Source organism: Prinia subflava, chromosome 1, assembly GCF_021018805.1.
Source record: "Prinia subflava isolate CZ2003 ecotype Zambia chromosome 1, Cam_Psub_1.2, whole genome shotgun sequence".
In the NCBI taxonomy this organism is placed as follows: domain Eukaryota; kingdom Metazoa; phylum Chordata; class Aves; order Passeriformes; family Cisticolidae; genus Prinia; species Prinia subflava.
The window spans coordinates 29,434,263-29,451,575 of NC_086247.1; positions in this window are offsets into that span (position 1 = coordinate 29,434,263).

Consider the following 17,313-nt stretch of genomic DNA (forward strand, 5'->3'; position numbering starts at 1 on the left):
AATTCGTTCATTATTAGTTTGTTTACAACTCTGTTACTTTCACATCTGCACCAAAACTTATGATGAAAGACATTGTTCAGACTGTACAATGAAATCTTCAAAACTCAAAGAAGAATGGTGCCTATACAATCTTAATTACTCTTCCAATGCATTTATATAATGATAGAGTTTTAGATTATACACTCACTTGCTATTTTTTTTTGTCTCTACACACATAACAAGATGGATAGAACTCCCTTTTTGAGCACTATTTGATATTTTATTTTCATTTTGTTCTCATAAAAAAGAACCTTGACACAGTCCTCTGTGTCCTTGAAAGCATGGGTACAATAAAGATTTTCTTGCAGGAATGTTTGCCAGAATATTTTCCTAATATGGGTGAAAAACTCTTTTGCCTTGTCTCTTCACAGCAGGTTAACCACAGATTAGAAGGTGTTAGCATAGTTTGTGTTTCAGTAAGCAGATAAGCAAGCATATTTAAATGAGAAATTTAGAGAAAGAAGACTCCAAATATATGCATGTGTGATTTTCATAATCTTTGTAACATTTGGGAATTTTTGGTAACTTTTTCTGAAATTTTCTGTGGAACTGTATAAACATACCAAGCAGATGAAAAGATTAGCTGTGTAGTGAAAACACAGGGAGAAAGAAAGAGCAGAGATATATATGCATGTATGACTGTGTCTTTTATCTGAAGCATGGTGACCATTTTCTTCTTGAATTGTATCTTTCTTATCCTTTCATTTCCCTATGTAACATTCATGCTATGAAGCAGTTCTGATACGCTCCCATTAGCATTTCTCTGCTTCTGAAATTGTGCTCTTTTTTGCTGAGCACAGCCTATCTAAAAATCATCTTGTAAGGAAGCTTGGTAGCAGCTTGATAAGCCAGCTGCAGACAATGTCACCATTAGTGATTTCGGGTGCTGCTTGTTCCACACGCATGTTGGATGGAGTGAGGCAGCTTTCGAGCTCGCCTGGTTTCATGCAGGCTTTTATACTCTCACGGCTGCACATGGTGCTCCTTTCAGCAGCATTCAGGATCACCGTGGGGAAGCTGAATAATGGTATTATGGCATTTGTGGATTTGCTATTTTTTTTTTTATTTTCATAGAAATCTGTAAGCAATGGCTTAATGCTAGCAGGGGTATTGTACATAATGAGATCTCCCTCAACAACCTCGTCCATGAGATGTGAGCTAAAGCTGTACAAGGCCACATGGTGGGAATGACTTGGTTGCAGCTAGTGCCAAAAATACATAAAGCCTAGGCCTGGTGGGAAAATTGAGGTGGAAACAAATTATATAATTCTGAGTGAGGACAGCATGTGCACAGACCCTGAGAATTCTTGTGTGGAATGAAACCAAGGGGCCATCTATCCAATAGCCTGTAAATTGCATATCCTCCCCTTTCAAGGCCCTTCCAGATAGCAGAATTTTCTACTCAGTGACATTCTCACCTTGGATGAACCCCTCATCATCAGCTCTTGGACAGGGCAGCTTGGGGGGGAATCCCAGTGCCTGTGGAACAGTTTTGGTTTTCTCATCCTGACCCATCTTTGTGTTAGCCACCACTGGGCAGCCTCCCCACATTCTTGCATATGTTCAGTGTGCTCACAGAAATGCTGTTAGAGATGCTCAGCCTGATGTCTACATGTGAATCCTTACATTTGTAATTCCTTGACTCTCCCCTGCCCTCTTTCTTCCACTTCTGTATTCCTTTGCTTAAAAAAACCAAAACCAACCAACCAAACAAAAAACCCACCCAATTTTCTTTGTTCTTCAGTTTACTCTTCACAGGTAAAGTCTTATTTTTTATTTTTGTAAAGGGATGAGCTGACACCTGTCTTTGAAATGGGAAACTGTATAGGAAGAGCAGCCACAAGCACAGGAGCAGCAGCAAAGGGCAAGCTCCTGTTATTCTCCCTGTATATGCACTTTGAGGCCTTCCTGTAATCTCTACACATTTAGTTACCTACCCTCCACTAGTGCAGCTACTCTTTGTTGCCACTGGCTGCAGGTGAACTCTGGGGGAAGGGTGACAGGAGGAAAAGCACATGAAGGACTTCCCTAGGGATCATTCCAGCCACTGCCTGCTCTCAGGAATGCCTGAGCCTAATACAATTTTAATACTCAGTAACCCTTGACTGATCTTTTTCCTTCTATGGTATCCACAGTGTCTCATGGAAATCTGTTCCACAGAGCAGCTCCTCGCTGTGTGAAGAAGCCTCTTCTTTTGTGTATATTGAGCATGTGTCCTACCAAGACCTGTTATGTTTATCTTGATGTGTCATATTAAGTATCCTTCCAGCCCTACAATCATAGGGTCATTCCCTCTTTACAGTAAAAGTTAAGAGAGGGAAGAATACTGGATCCAACTATACTTTTAAAATGGGAGAAATAGATGATACAGAAGGAGTTGGATTAAACTGGTGGGGAACAACACCATGCGCTGTTCATGCACCTCAGAGGTTCACTTCTTGAGAGGTTTCACTTTCACAGTGCAATTTTCCTAGAAAAACAGAAATGCTGATGTCAATATTCAGCAGACCTAAACCACAAGTCATTCCAAGACCACGAGGCCTAGTTGGAAAGTGTCCTCCAAGTGTCCTATCCAAATGAGGTATATCCAGACAAGGCTCTGATTTTCTTTCCTGATTGTAATTTTCTGAACAGCAAAATGCCTCATGCTGGGTGAAGTCAGGAACAAAATCATGCTGTAAAGTGCCTAATTCACTTTTATCTGCCTGCCTTACTGCTTGCTGTGAGAAAGTACTGAGCTGTTTTAACTTTTTTGTGCTCTTCTTTGAACTGATTAAATTTCTTGTTACTGTTGGCTGGTTATCAGCTGTTTCATCATGGCTTTTTCTGAGAAGACCAACAGACCTTTTGCTGCTCCAAGTGTATTCTAGATAATTTTTCTCTATGTAGTCAGGCATATTCATAGATATATTTGTTTTAGGACTGATAAGTGTTATATTATTGTTGGCTGTCAAATAAAGATACAGTTCTTGATACCAGGCGCATCGTCTACTCTTCCTGCAAGTATAATTTATTTTGACTTAGTGATTTAGCGTGCAAAACAACAGATGATGGTAAAGTAAAAATATGCTGAGGTTAGATAAAACAGACTTTGAAGATATTAGCTGAAATCTTAGTGTGAAATTCACACTTAGAAGGACACAGTAGCAGAAAATCACTTTGAGAATGAAGTGTAGGTGAACTTTTTTAGTTCTAGTCTTGCTGTTAGTAGATTAAAATGTTTGCAGGAAATTTCATTTAACAACTGTTTTTGCTCACAACTTTGCCAGATTCCATTATCTTAATCTGATATTTTTAGTGTTGCTTGCCCCTTATTTTTTTTAGCGATGTTAGTGGACTGAGAGCTAGTCAGGGAAATAGGAAAATGGGATGAACAAAATGCTAATTATGAAGAATAGACAGACAGGGTAACAAATGGAATAATGAGAGAAAATGGGTACTGGCTGGACAAAGAAACTGCAATGAAGAAGCCTTTGGGAGAATGGGTAATTAGGGTCACAGAAACAGACAAGGGAGAGTTGTGAGACAGGGCATGGCATGTGTTTGCTGAAGAGATGAAGAACAGGGATTTGTGGCATAATGTGGGGAAGTGGTTGCTTGGCAACCTTAATTTGGTCCCCTTATTATACATGGGTGATCACATGCTGTTTTCCTGCAGGATTTCTGTCTCTGCAGGGTGGACCTGCTCTGGGGATGTGCTGGGGCTGTGCAGGAGAGACGAGGGATGCCCGTGTGGCTCCTGCTTCATTTATTGCTTGAGCTGGGAAGTCAATAATGAACGATGGGAGGGGAAAGAAAGGTCAGGCAACTGCAATAACGCACTGTTGCACAAAAGACGCTTTTCTATGTAGTGCTAATATAGAAGCTTAAACCTGTTCTGTGTGGAACCTCTGATGGTGTAATAGTTTCTAATTATCTAATTTTTAATGACCCTTTTAGGCCCCTAAATCTAATTTTCTCAGCAATCACACCTGGAAGTGATGTTGCAAAGTCTGTGTTTGAAATATTTTAAAATAATTTTAAATTGCATCTGTAATGCCTCAGAAATAAGATCTAAAATCAGTGAATACCTCTGCCTTTAATTATTTTGTGCCTCCTTGCCCTGTATTTTAAACAGCAGTAGTACCTTTTTCTTTGCTGCTGTGAATTTTTGTGAATTAATTTGAATTTGTGCTGCACTCAGATGTTGAAGTGATGAGCAGCACTGAGAAGCTCTGGAGGAAATTAATATTTCTGCCATCATAAGGCAATTGAATAATGGGCAGTGAACAAAGCACAGGCCACACAATGAATTATGAGATGAAAGCAAAGTATTGATTAACTGTTTGGTGAATATAGCATAGTGGTCATATGCAAAAATAGCAGTTAAAGACTGTGACAGAGATACAGGAAGTTGTTATCACCCTTGTACTGGGTAGATTTCCAGGAGGGGGATTTAAAGGTGCACTGATGACTCATGTGACCCATTCTTTCTCTAGCCAGGGTTGCTTGTTCGGATAGCATGGAGCTTCAGGTTTGTGATGAGTACTTTAGTGGCTACACTCCTGTTTAAAATGTGTAGGGTTCATGAGTGCACTTTGTGCTGAGGATAGAAGGTTGTGGAGTTTTTGAACTTTTTTTTCTTTTTTTTGAGTTCCTGTTTCTCATGGAAACTTACTCCAAACTATGTCCCACAGAGTCACTGCTTCTGAGTAGTGTGGTTAGTACACTAAGAATGAATAGTACTTAGGTAGATATTTAATTAGTATCATGGAAAATAGTGGCAATGCATTAACAGGTTGTGACTGGTCAGAGATTAACTAAACTTCTTTAATGCTACTGTTTGCAAGGAAAAAGGTGTTTTAGGAATAGTTTATGCAGGTAGGAGTTAGTCTTGGTAACTCACAATAGAGAATAAAGACTGGTTTCCTTTATTAACCTTTTGTTTTGATTATTAAAGCCATGGCTTATTAAAACCACACAATGTGGCTTTTTGTTAGTATCTGCTTGTGGGCACTGTAGGTATGGGGCTCAATAGGTATTTAGTTTTTGAATGGCATAAAATTTCTCCTACGTTTGTTAGTTCATCTCTGAACTTACAGAAGCCAATGTACTGCGTGAGTTCCACCTCTGTGACATGGGTGATGTTTCTGCTGTCTGGTGCATATCTGTCTGTCCTCTTCAATTATTTTTAATATTGTTATTATTTTAATATTCTTAATATTCTTAATATTCTTAATATTCTTAATATTCTTAATATTTTAATATTTTAATACTTTCGTATTTTTAATATTTTTCATATTTTTATATGCAAAGCCTGTCTGTTGCAATCCCATGTCACAATGTGACCTGTCAGTTTTTGTCCTGTAGCAGACATGTAGAAGGTGGTAAAAAACCTCTGTTGCCAGCATCTTAGGCTACTTATGGTTTTTGCTTTGCATAGCTATTTCTTTTTTCATGTCTGAAGTGTGAATGTAATCACTAAGTTCAGAAGAAATGAATATTTTCCAGTAAATCTTCAGATAAAGAAATAAAAGGGAGTCTTATTAAGCCACAGAACTTGAAAAGACCGTGAGCTATTATTCATATGAGCTAATTCAATGGCCAATTAAAGCTGTAACTCACTTTTATCTTTTCTAGGGCTGAAAAATTCCTGACTTACCTCTGATTTCCTATTCAGTCAAATGTTATTAGATTCAAATAATGTAAGAACTTCAGAAAAAAAAAAAGAGAAGAAGAAGAAAAAGCTATCCATCTTTGTCAATGGCTCCTTGGTACATAGCCATTGTAATAACCAAACATGGAAGAACACATTAGATGAAAACTTCCAGTTTAGAGCTGAATTTCTCTGCCTTCTAAGTCCATCTTCTGATTCTATTTTCCTGTTTTAGTTTTCAGTCTCTTTTCAGTTGTTTTCTTGAAAAACCAAGATGATTTGGTTCCTGAAGATTCTTGCTTTAAGGCATTATCTTAAGTCTTAGCTTTGTGACTCTTCTTATTCCATTTCTGTCCTTGTTTTTTTAACATCTTTAAAAAAAAAGTAGTAGAAACATATTATTCTAAAATGACCTCATCAACAGACAAAAACTGCCTCTCTGGTTTTGCTCATTTCTTTTAACATGCTCGAAAATTGTATTAGCTTATCTTGTCATAATATAACTGCTTTTAAGAGTTCATACCATTTCTTCACTAGGATCTTAAGATCCTTCTCAGACTCTGCTTTTCAGGTTGTTGTTCTCTGCTATTTTAGACTGTTGCCTGTTGCCTGATCCAGCGTGTTGGATTAAAAGTCATATTGACATTATTTAAAAAAATAAGAAATATTTATTTTTCCACATATTCCATGCTATAGTAATGATTTGAAGTTAAATGATAGAGGAAGCAAACCAAGTATTCTTTTACATCTTATTTTTAGCAGTGTTGTTTGAGCAAGGGTGAGATCCTGCAATTTACATCTTCTAGGTAGCTTTATATTTGTGTATAGGTAAGCATAAGATAATTGAAGTTAATGAGAAACACTCTGGCTTCACTAGGACAAGCAGTCAGCTCCTCCTTAGGCCACTCCATGAGGATGAAAGTTTTTGACCGTGGAGATGTTTGCAAAGAACTGGGCTACAGTGGCATCCTGCTAAGTACTATGTTTAATTTTGTGAGCAGTTTTGTTAATTAGACCTATTGAAAGTGCAGCAAATGCTCCAATCAATAGAGTGTCATCAGTTCATAAATTTTTAAGTGTGGACAGGACTATTATTTTCTCTGAGTCATTCTGCAAATAATTATTTATAAAATCACAAATTTTATTAGTAATTTCATATCTACTACCATCAGTTTAATAGTCCCACTTAGATTACTAAGAAATGCTGCTTCAATCTGATTTAAAGAAGATTCTGCCTAGGAAGTACCTCTTTGGATAAAGTTGCTAAGCTACTATTGCTTTCTTCAGTCTCTCTGGTTAATCAGCCTTTAGACATTTAACGTGGTTGTACTCCTTTAGTGCAATTCCAAAAATCAAAGCATCAAATTGGTCCAATTTAAAGTCTATTTTACAGAAATATGTTGTATGAATATAATGAATTCTTACCCGTTGTGAGCTTTTCCATAGTATTTCTTGAATTCTAATTTATAAGTCTAAGAAAATACCATTTTGGGGTTTTTTTAAATGAGATTCCTGGATATTGATATGGGTCAGTGAAGTGCTCATTCACTGTATTGCCAAAACAGTTCTGATTCCAGTCATTGGTTCTTACTTGCAGTCCTTTTGCTGGTAATAAATGTTATAAATGGAAGAAATTCAATTGTCTGAAAGGATGATAAGAATACTGAACAGCAAAAGGAATGCAGCATCCATCATTTCTGAGAAACCATGTATCCCTATCACTGAAAAGGAATAATTTCTAAAGTAAATAATGCACATTTAGAGAGCTCTTGTTTTTCAATTCAGTAATGCATTTAAATTGGCAGTATTAAACATCTATTATGGCAGCAGCAATTCCAAAATGATAATTGACAGCTAAAAGTTAGTAAAATTCAATGGGTTTGAACTAACATAGTACAGCCCACCTCTCCTTTTTTTTACCTCAGTAATCATCTATCTCACCATTGTAGCACTAGGATAAAACTTTTCTTACAGATATGAGTTTTACAGGCTAAGAAGTTGCTTTGAATAGAACATGGAGAAGAAAGAACTGTTTCATAAAATTGTTTTTCCGTAGAATCATAGAATGGATTGGTCTTCAATGGATCTGAACGATGATCTAGTTCCAACCTCCGTCTTCTGGACAGGGACACCTTCCCCTCGACCAGGTTGCTCAGAGCTCCATCCAGCCTGCCCTTTGATACTTACAGGGGTGGGACATCCATGACTTCTATGAGCACCTTCAGCACCCTCAGTACCCTCATAGTAAAGAATTTCTTCCAAATACCTAATCTAAGTCTACCTTCCTTCAGTTTAAAGCCATTCCACCTTGCCCTATCATGTCATGCTCTTTTCAAAAGTCCCTCTCCTGTTCTCTTGTGGGTACTGGAAGACTGCTGTAATGTTTCCCTGGAGCCTTCTTTCTCCAGTTGAACACTCCCATTAATGTGGCATAATTCTTTGAAAATTTTGGTGGTGGTGAAGAACAGAATCGTTGTGGCAGTGTTACAGCAAACATTTTTTCTCTGGTGTGCCAGGGTTAACAAGATTTTGTTCTAATTTGATAGTTATGAAAACTGAGTTTAGGTGGTCATCTGAATTCTGAAAGGCCACAGTTTGACGGACAACAAGTTCCACTGAGAAATTTCCTGTCTTTACTGAGGAATTTGGATGCTCAATTAACCTTTGAATATAAGAAACTTCACTCATATAGTATCTGTCAGTCTTCTAATATGACTTTATTACATCCAAACAAATTCAGTTTGTATGTTCCAGTCAATGGTAAGATGTCCATTAAAAACAGATTCCTGATAGGAGTGTGGAGATGTCTTACTTCTCTGCAGAGAAATGGAATATTGTATCCAGTTCATATTCATATTTTTAAAATGCTTCAAAGGCTTAAAAGAGCAAGGGAAAGAACTACTGAAATGATTCATGAGCTCTAAGAAATACCTCATCCCATGAGACAAAAAGGAATTGGCATGTCAGTGAATTAAAAACAAGACTCAGAGGTGACCTCATTAAAATGTGTGAGCATATTCACAGTAAGAAAATTCCAAGAACTACAAAAGCAATGGCTGGAAGCTGTCACCAGCCAAATTAAAGCTAGAAATTCTGTGCCCGTTTTTAACAGGAAGAGTGATTAATCATTGAAGTACATGATGAAGGGAAGAGATGGGTTTCCCATCTCTCATTTTCAGATTAAGACAGGATGTCATGCTGGAAGATGTATTTAAGTCAAACACAAAGTTACTGAGCTCAGTACAAAGGTAATGGCCTGTGAAAAGTAGATCAGATTAGGTGATCACAACCGGCAACTCTGGATTTAAGCTCTGTGACTCCATGAGATCAGGTCTCTGCCAAGAATTGGGTGAGCAGCTGGTGGTTCTTTCATGGATCAGAAATTGTATCAGTTATTTCAGTTGTATCAATGTATAAAATGCAGGTTGCCCAGCCCCTATGCAATGTTATTCAGCTGCGCAGAGTATACTGAAGATGAATTTCTTTATGATAATCCTGGCAAAATCAACTAGACCAGTTCAATGACTAGAGAAGCTACTGAAGACTGCTGATTTTAATGTATCTTGGATCAGGTGACACAATTTTGTTTATTTGCACAGCATAAAGTCTTCCATACCAGTTCAAGTCATATGTCCATGTAGCCCCCATATTTTCTGATACCAGTCAGGATGTTAACATTGTAAGCCAAGGGCATGGACAGAGGGATGTTGCATAATTCAAATTGCAAGACTTCCCCAGGAGGTCTGTGGACCAACCTGCTTCCCACAGTGAGGCCAGATTCTGAAGAAAGGATAGTCCATGCTGCTCTGGGCTTCTCAGCTTCCCGCAATCACAGGTCAAGAGATTTCTGAGGCATCACCTGGAATGCTGTGTATAATGTCCTGTTCTCCGAATGTTTTGTGTCAGTTGTCCTTGGGTTCAATGATAATGAGTTCTGTAGTGGTATATTGTACAAAAAGTGTTGCTCCACTTTACCTTGAACCTGCTCTTTACCCACAGTTCATCCTGTGTATGGGTAAATAATCCATAGAAATAATGCATGATCATTTTCCAACAGGCCATATTTTACTAAAGATCTAGCAGAGTCCCCTTCTTTTACCATGGTAATAAAATGCAAATACATCTTTGAGCTCTTTTCACTTTAATACATGAAACTAAAATGTGATGTTGATGACATTAGAAATAATTGTGCAAACACACACTGTTCCTAATGGTCTAAGCTATGAGTTTTGCCTTCACTCAATAAAAAGTTTTTTACAAAGCAGCCTCTATTCAAGACTGAGTAAGCTGTGGAAAATCAATTTTCCATGGCTGCTTTGGCCTTGTGCAGAACATTAGTGGGTTTTTTAGTGAACCAAGCCTTTTGTTTTATTATTTGTTCTGCTTATAAATTATGAGGGTTGAGTTACTAATTTATAAAGGTCAAACAAACCTTGTGTGACAGTTTAATCTTCTAATTAATATCTTAAGTCAGAAGTTTTATTGTGTTTCGTTGCATTTATGAGTTTTTGCACATTAACACCTGAGTAGAAACATGTAATAAAAAGTATCATGAATTTATCAAATGTCAAAACCCATGACACAGCTTAAATCTGTAATTTTTACAATGAAGTGATATTTGAATAATTGTCACACTGTAAAACTGCCGCCCTGTGGAAGCTAATGGAAAATTACATTTCAGCACAGTTCCTGAGGGCTGTTCCTAATGCATTAATTACGAAAATTGCCACTAGCTTTGCTGGGATGAGATTGGTCCAATTTCTCAGAATCGCAATCTGATTCTGCTATGCACACTGGCATGTGCCAGAAATACTCTGCACGTTAGGATGCCAACTTTCAAGCCAAAGTGTTGCACACCATGAACAAGCTTGGGCTCAGTCCTGCCGGCTGTAGATGTTGGTGAGAAGAGCCAAGTCCCTGCCAGGGAATGTGGATTATTTGCTTGACTGGAGGAAAGCAGCTTTCTGGGCTCTCCTGAGGAGCTGGAAACAGACCTGGCCCCAACAGGAGTAGTGAGCAAGGAGTAACGGGCCAGGGAGGAGGGGAGGGCTGGCTACACCACAGTTCTTTCACTGCACTTGATGAGCACAATTGCCAACCCTCTGGACTTGATCTGATCCCCAGCAGGAAGTAGAGGTGGCAACCTCCTTGGCCAAGGCTTGCAGAGCTGATCTCTGAAGAGTTTTGTGTCAGGAGGATTTTGGCAGCAGCATTCCAAAAAGCTAGCTGCTGAATTTCCCAAGATGGATGCTAGGCTTGTCTTCCACAAGTCTCCTGTGTTTGTTTCCTTCATCTCACTGAAGTGGAAACAATTCATTGTCATGCTTAGCAGCTCCACTGCTTTCTCAGTAGTTTTTTAAAGGCAGTTTGTTGCCTCACTAAATATCCTAAAGCCATTTATGAGAGCTCTGACCAGCTGCAGTTAGCAGACGTATTTCCATGGGTTTAGTCCGGATTTGTATGAAAGATTACAGTTTACTGTGCTGTTATGTTAGAGCACTGTCATATTGCTGTTTTAAACTGCTTGCAGTGGTTTCTGAAAGCCTCATTCAGGCTTAGGAAACTCTGGGGTTCATGCCTGAAGGTCTTTGCTTCAAAGCAAACCCTAATGAATTCAGTGCAATAACCCCTGGACATCACTTTGAAATTTGGTGTTAATTTGAAACCTTCTGCAGATACTTTGTAAATTCTATAATGTGGAAGCATTGGGAATGACACACATTCAAGTAATAGGGAACCATCCAGGATCCTCCTAGCCTTGGGTGGGGAGTTACTACACCTTTCAGAAGTGTTTGGAGCGATCCATGTTTTTCAAAATGAGGCTTTCAGGTGCCAGTCCCACTCCCACTCCCACAATAGTGCATTGGTTCACTCTGTAGCATGTCTCTGAGAAAGACAAAGACAAATGAGTACTGTTTAAGGGTGAAGATGTCTGCTTTTACACTGTTGGAGCCCTAGACTTGTATTGCATCACTCTTTTTACAGGATAAAACCAGATTACTTCTTTATGTATGCATATAACCATAACAGTGAAGAAAAGAGCAACAAATACTTTGTTCAGTTAGTGTTTTGAATGGCTTTGAATTTAGGAGGGAAGACCATGGTGTGTGTTTGTACCATCATTTGTAGGTTTCTCCCTGGGATTGTCAGTAAGCGTGTTTATCCCATGCACATGGCAGGGGCTGTTGCAGCGCTGTTGGAGACCCCAGAGATCATTGTGGGCTGGTTACCATGGCGTGCCCTGCTTCAGCTGCTGGAGTAACAAACACAGTTCAAGAGAACTGTTGTGTAAATGTCATTGAGGAAACATGGACAGAAAACATCAACAGCTGTAAGGACAGGACCATTTCAATTAAAAAAATAAGGCAAACTAACCCACTGAGCTCCTTGAGGAGGAAAAAAAGTTACTTCAGGGTAGTTTTACATGAAGAGCAAAAGTTTGATAAAGGGACCAGCATTTTAGCAGATCCAGGTGTGAAAACATTTTGGGACTGGAAGCTCAAAGATTCCTGTATTTCAGCCTGTAAAAGAGTTTACTTTTTTAACCATGGAGGTTACAAATCATCTCAGTTTTTTCTTAAAGTCTGTAATGGTTTTACTGGAATTTTTACAAGTCAGTGTAAATTAATTTAGGGAGCATCTATAGTTATAGAATTACAGAAATAGTTACAGTCAGAGAAAAAGGTTGTGTTACTTAATCCCAGCACTCCTGGCTTGCTTGGCATTTGCCAAATCACTCTCAGTTTTTGGACAATGGCATTTTGTGCATTGACTTGTGTAGTGTTGCCCTGAGTACTGTCGTGATTTGGGCATGGGTAGTTTGCTTAGTTAAAACCAGTCACAGAGAGAAGGGCATTTCTCCGTATCCACAATAGTTACCGGTTGCTGTGCAGTACTTATGCCAGGGCTGTCTCTGCCCCATCTAATTTGTTCTCCTCCAGTGGCATCTGGTTTTGAGGTCACCACAGCCCCAGCTTAGGTGGCAGGGGAGGAGGAGGGAAAGGTGATAGCAGCATGTGTGTGTTGAGGGACTCCTTTCTCTCTGTGCTGCTGCAATGGGGGATAAGGAGACACACTATGATGCAGTCTTCATTCCCGCTGCTGCAGGTCTCTACCCAGTGCAGCTGGGACTGTAACTTGCCTCCACCTTCACAGGAGGTGAAGATCTGAGCTCCTCTTTCTTGCTCTCTTCTGTCTTGACCAGTCTGTTCTTATGAGGGTTCTGTTTTATTTAAATTTAACAGAAACCCTTGTGCTGCATAGCCCGTAGCAGAACTGTGTCTTTTAAGAAACTAGGATACGTACAAAAGTAACTATAACTTTAATAATTTCTAATACATTACCTGAATCTACCTCAGATTGGTGAGTCCTGATGAAGTGTGGTGTGTGTCCATGTTTACTAGTGTGTACTATGTGGAGATAGAGCTGCATCAAAGTCCTCCTCTTGGAAGAATCTAAAGAAAATGTTTTGTGGGTTGGTTTGGTTTTTTTTTTTTTTTCATTTATTTATTTAAAAAAAAGATAATAGAATGCTGTGATATCTCATCTGTGTTCCTATTTTTCAGTCTGAGAGAGTAATAACTCAGAAGTCCCGAGTCCTTGAATTTTTTGTCCCTCTTTGTTTTTGCAAGGTATATCGTATTAAAAATTTATTATTGCATTTCAGGTTACATTGCAAGTTCTAGTAATGAGCTGGGCATTTGTTTAAATATCTTTATTTGGCATGCTGAAAAGACCACAGTTAGCATTTTTTACTTTCAATACAGAAACATTAAACCTTCCTGATAGGTAGACAGAAAATACTTTTGCACAATGAGGATGTGAAACACTGGAATATTTACCTAGCAAGGTTGCTAAGTTGTCATTCTTGTACATGCTTGAAACTTTCTTGGACACAGCCTCGAGCAACTTAATTAAATGGGAAGCTGGCCCTGCTCATGGATGTCCACCTAGATGGCCAAAATTCCTTCCAACCTAAATTATTGTGTGATTCTTTAAGAAACTTAGAGGACAGAGACAGCTCTTGTTTTGGAGATATAGAATTTTGACTACATTTCCTGCTAATAACTCTGCTTTGTAATTTTTTTATTTTCAATTATTTGCATCACAGACTACACAAATAAAGGAGAAACCCTGTTAAGATGTTTTTCATACACAGTCTTCTGAGAAATAATCATAGGACCCACAATAACAAGAACTGCCCCCTGGTGACCACAGCCCTGGCCCAGCATCCCAGATCAGCGTGTTCATGCTGGGAAGGTCTGTGAGAAGGGATCACACCTTTCCTTACCTGGCTGATCTGTGGCCCTGTCATTGGATAGGGATTGCCACCAAAGCACTTTATGCTTGCTGTTTCTCAGATAAGTCCTTCAATTCTACTTACAAGTAAACATTCTAGCTACAAAATGCAATGTTACATATCAAATGTAGGCACAGAGATTTTTTCCATGTACAGGAGAAGTAATATTGTTTGAATGCCCATTTGTTCGACCTTCAGCTAAAAAGATAACACAATAATAGTGCCTGAATGTTCAGCCTGTTTAAATTACTGACAGCCGTGAGAGATGTGCATTAGTCCACAATTGGCTTGACAGTACACAACAGAATATTCTCCCCTTACAAGTTCTCTTTCATCTGACATGATTGCTTTCCCTTTCTGTTCTGCAAGGCCTCAGCTCCTGACCTGCTGGGTTTAGAATTAGTCCCATTAGTCTATTATTTTTCTTTTCAGTAATGACAACCTCTTTAAAACAGGCCCCTTTTATAGGAATTTTAAAGGTTTTCTGCGGCACTCACTGGAGCCTGACAATTACTAAACCATCAGTAAATTAGCCCTGCTCCTCCTAAAGTCATTGTGGCATTTTCAGGATATTGCCTTCCATCCAAGGTCTTTCAGGAATGACTTCCTTCTCTCCTTTCCTCTCCAGATCCCCTGCCCAAACCCCTTCAGGCACACAAGCATTCCTCTACACTGTCAACATATTAATATTTTCAGTGTAAATGCTCCCCAGGCCCTCATGCACTCAGAGGATGTCTCCTCTCACCTTTGAGACCATTGTGGTGAGGGATTTTAAGCTGTAAGTCACAAACTGCAATGTAGATATATGCTGTTACATGGGGTTTTATATCAATAAGCCCATAAATACCAAATAACACACTATTGGTAAGGCAGGCATTGGATAAAAGCTGAGTTCTCACCATGTGAGCTGGCTGTTTTTAGCTTGGTTTCTGCTGCACTTCCTTGTTTATGAAATCTTTCCTTTATTCTGCTTGTGTTCTTAGTATTTTTCATTATTTACATGTATTTTGGGAACACTTACCCTGTGTAATCTATGCAAATTACTTTAAAGATTGCTTTCAAGCTTCTTGAAAAACATTTTCAAGGGTTTCTCAATGCTTCTGATATTCTGTTTCCTTTTTTCTCCCCATTTGATATCAATAACATTACAGTTTACTGTGGCTTGTCTCTTTACAAGTTCGGCTTCCATCTGTGTTCAGGCTTTCTCTTAATGTTGCTATTGGATGTTGATTTTCATAGTTCTATAGAACTACTCAGGTTCTTCTGCCTTCTTCATTTCCTTTTGCAGGGGAAGGCTGTTTTTGTGCTTCCAGGGGGTTGTTTAATCATTTTGCAGAATGAGAACATGTGGTGCTGCCAGATAGTGGGAGGTCAGGAAGCATCTTGCTGACATAAAATTAATTTCCCTCCCTGATTCATATCCATGTATTTTAGTAAAAAATGCCTCTGTAGAAGGACTTGGGGAGTAGTCTTCATGTGTACTTGTGTGGAGCAATTAATCTTTCATAGCTAGGCAGGAAAACAAGGAAAAATGCTTACTTCTTCCAAAACAACACAGAAAATTTCAATTTTCCTTCAGAATTTCTGAGTCACCCTTGATTTTTCATGGGATATTTGACAAGAAGGGAGGTAATAGCTCTTTGCCCTCTCTTGGACGTTGGGAGAAATGTATATGGTGAGTGTCAGGAAGGTACAGCTTACAACTGAAGCTTTACTAATGAATGTGTTGAAATCTTGATCCATTCATTCTTTCTTTTCTGTCTTGGATTAATTTTTGGTGATAAGATGAAATAAACAAAACCTCAGACCAATGCTGTGAATATTAATTAGGGACTGTTGATTGAACACTGGCTATTCACCATGTGGACTGATACATAGGCAGGCACTTTTTTCACATTAACAGTAGGAGTAAATGAACAACCCAGAGGAGGAATATGTGGCAATTTTCATGTATAAGCAAATAGGAACAATGGATTACCAGAAAGTCTTGAATGCATTTCTCCAGAACTGTTAATAACAAAGCAAAGGCTTTATCTAGAGCGAAAATCTTTAATTTTAGAAAGTTTAATTTTCCATTTTAGAATCAATAACTCTTGTTACTGCTGGTGGGCTGAGATATGTTATTCAGTTTATTTATTCACTATCACTGATGAAGAAAGAGAAAACAAATACAAAAATAGTCTTTATCATAAACAATATGAATTTCCCCAATTAATCTGTCAGATAGGACTGGATTTTGTAGAAAATTCTGTCTTAGCATTTCCAGGGAACCAATTCCCTATTCAAGAAGAGTGGGAAAATACACAGCTGCTCTAATTTTACTACCAAAAGAAAATATAAAATTAATATATCAATTAAAACAAAGAGAGATTTATTTTTCTGGCAGTTACAAAGACATTTTTATGGTTTATTTGTTACCACTGTGAATTGTGACCCTTTGCTAAAATACAGTGTGATAGGCTATTATCTTTTTGTCCTGTAGGGCATATTTGTACCTTTTCTGCAGACTGTCTTCTGATTCAGAAGAATTTGTACTGCATCATCATTTGAACTCCAATTTCAGGCCAGTGCAAGGTACAAGGTGCATCTTGTAGGCATTGGTGCATTTCTGGAAGATTGCCACAGCAGAACCACATGTTTTTTAATTTTGGCATGTGCTTGAGAAGCATTCTCATTTGGAGGGACAAAATGTTTCATTATTTAGATCACAGGCATCAGATCAGTGAATGCTCCAGAATTACTCTGCCTAATCAACTAATTATGTTGCCAGCTGTAGCCTAAACTAGCACCCTTCATGAGTGACATTAGAAAGAAAAAGGACATTGTGTTAGGAATTCCTTCAAAAATTACATTTCAAAGAGCAGAACAATCATCAGTTTGGTCATTAGACAGATAACAGTGTGTTTTCAACAGAAGTTTGATGGAGTGTTGTATAGAGAAATCTTTGGATACCTTCCTTTGGTGTCTCCTGAAGTTCTACAGAATCCTGTGAAAAAATAAGTCTTCTCTGTAATTAAAAGTTATTTATTATTTTTAGGGTGTTTTAAGTCCCAAGTCCAAGGGAAAAAAGTGGGTAAATCTCATTAAAAGTAAATCTCATCTTCCTCTGCATCCTCTTTGTAAAATAATCTTGTTACACCCTTTCTGCTAATTTTTAGCATGGCAACTGCTCGGTAATAGGATCCAATTCTTAAATAATTTTATGTGGCTCATTCCATCTGTGCTATGCTGTCCTCAGTACTTCAAGACAGAAAACATACTTCATGATAACAGCTCAAGTGGGAGACTGCTATGAAAAGATTAAGAACAAGTTTCTATTTGCAGTTGTAATGGGAACTGC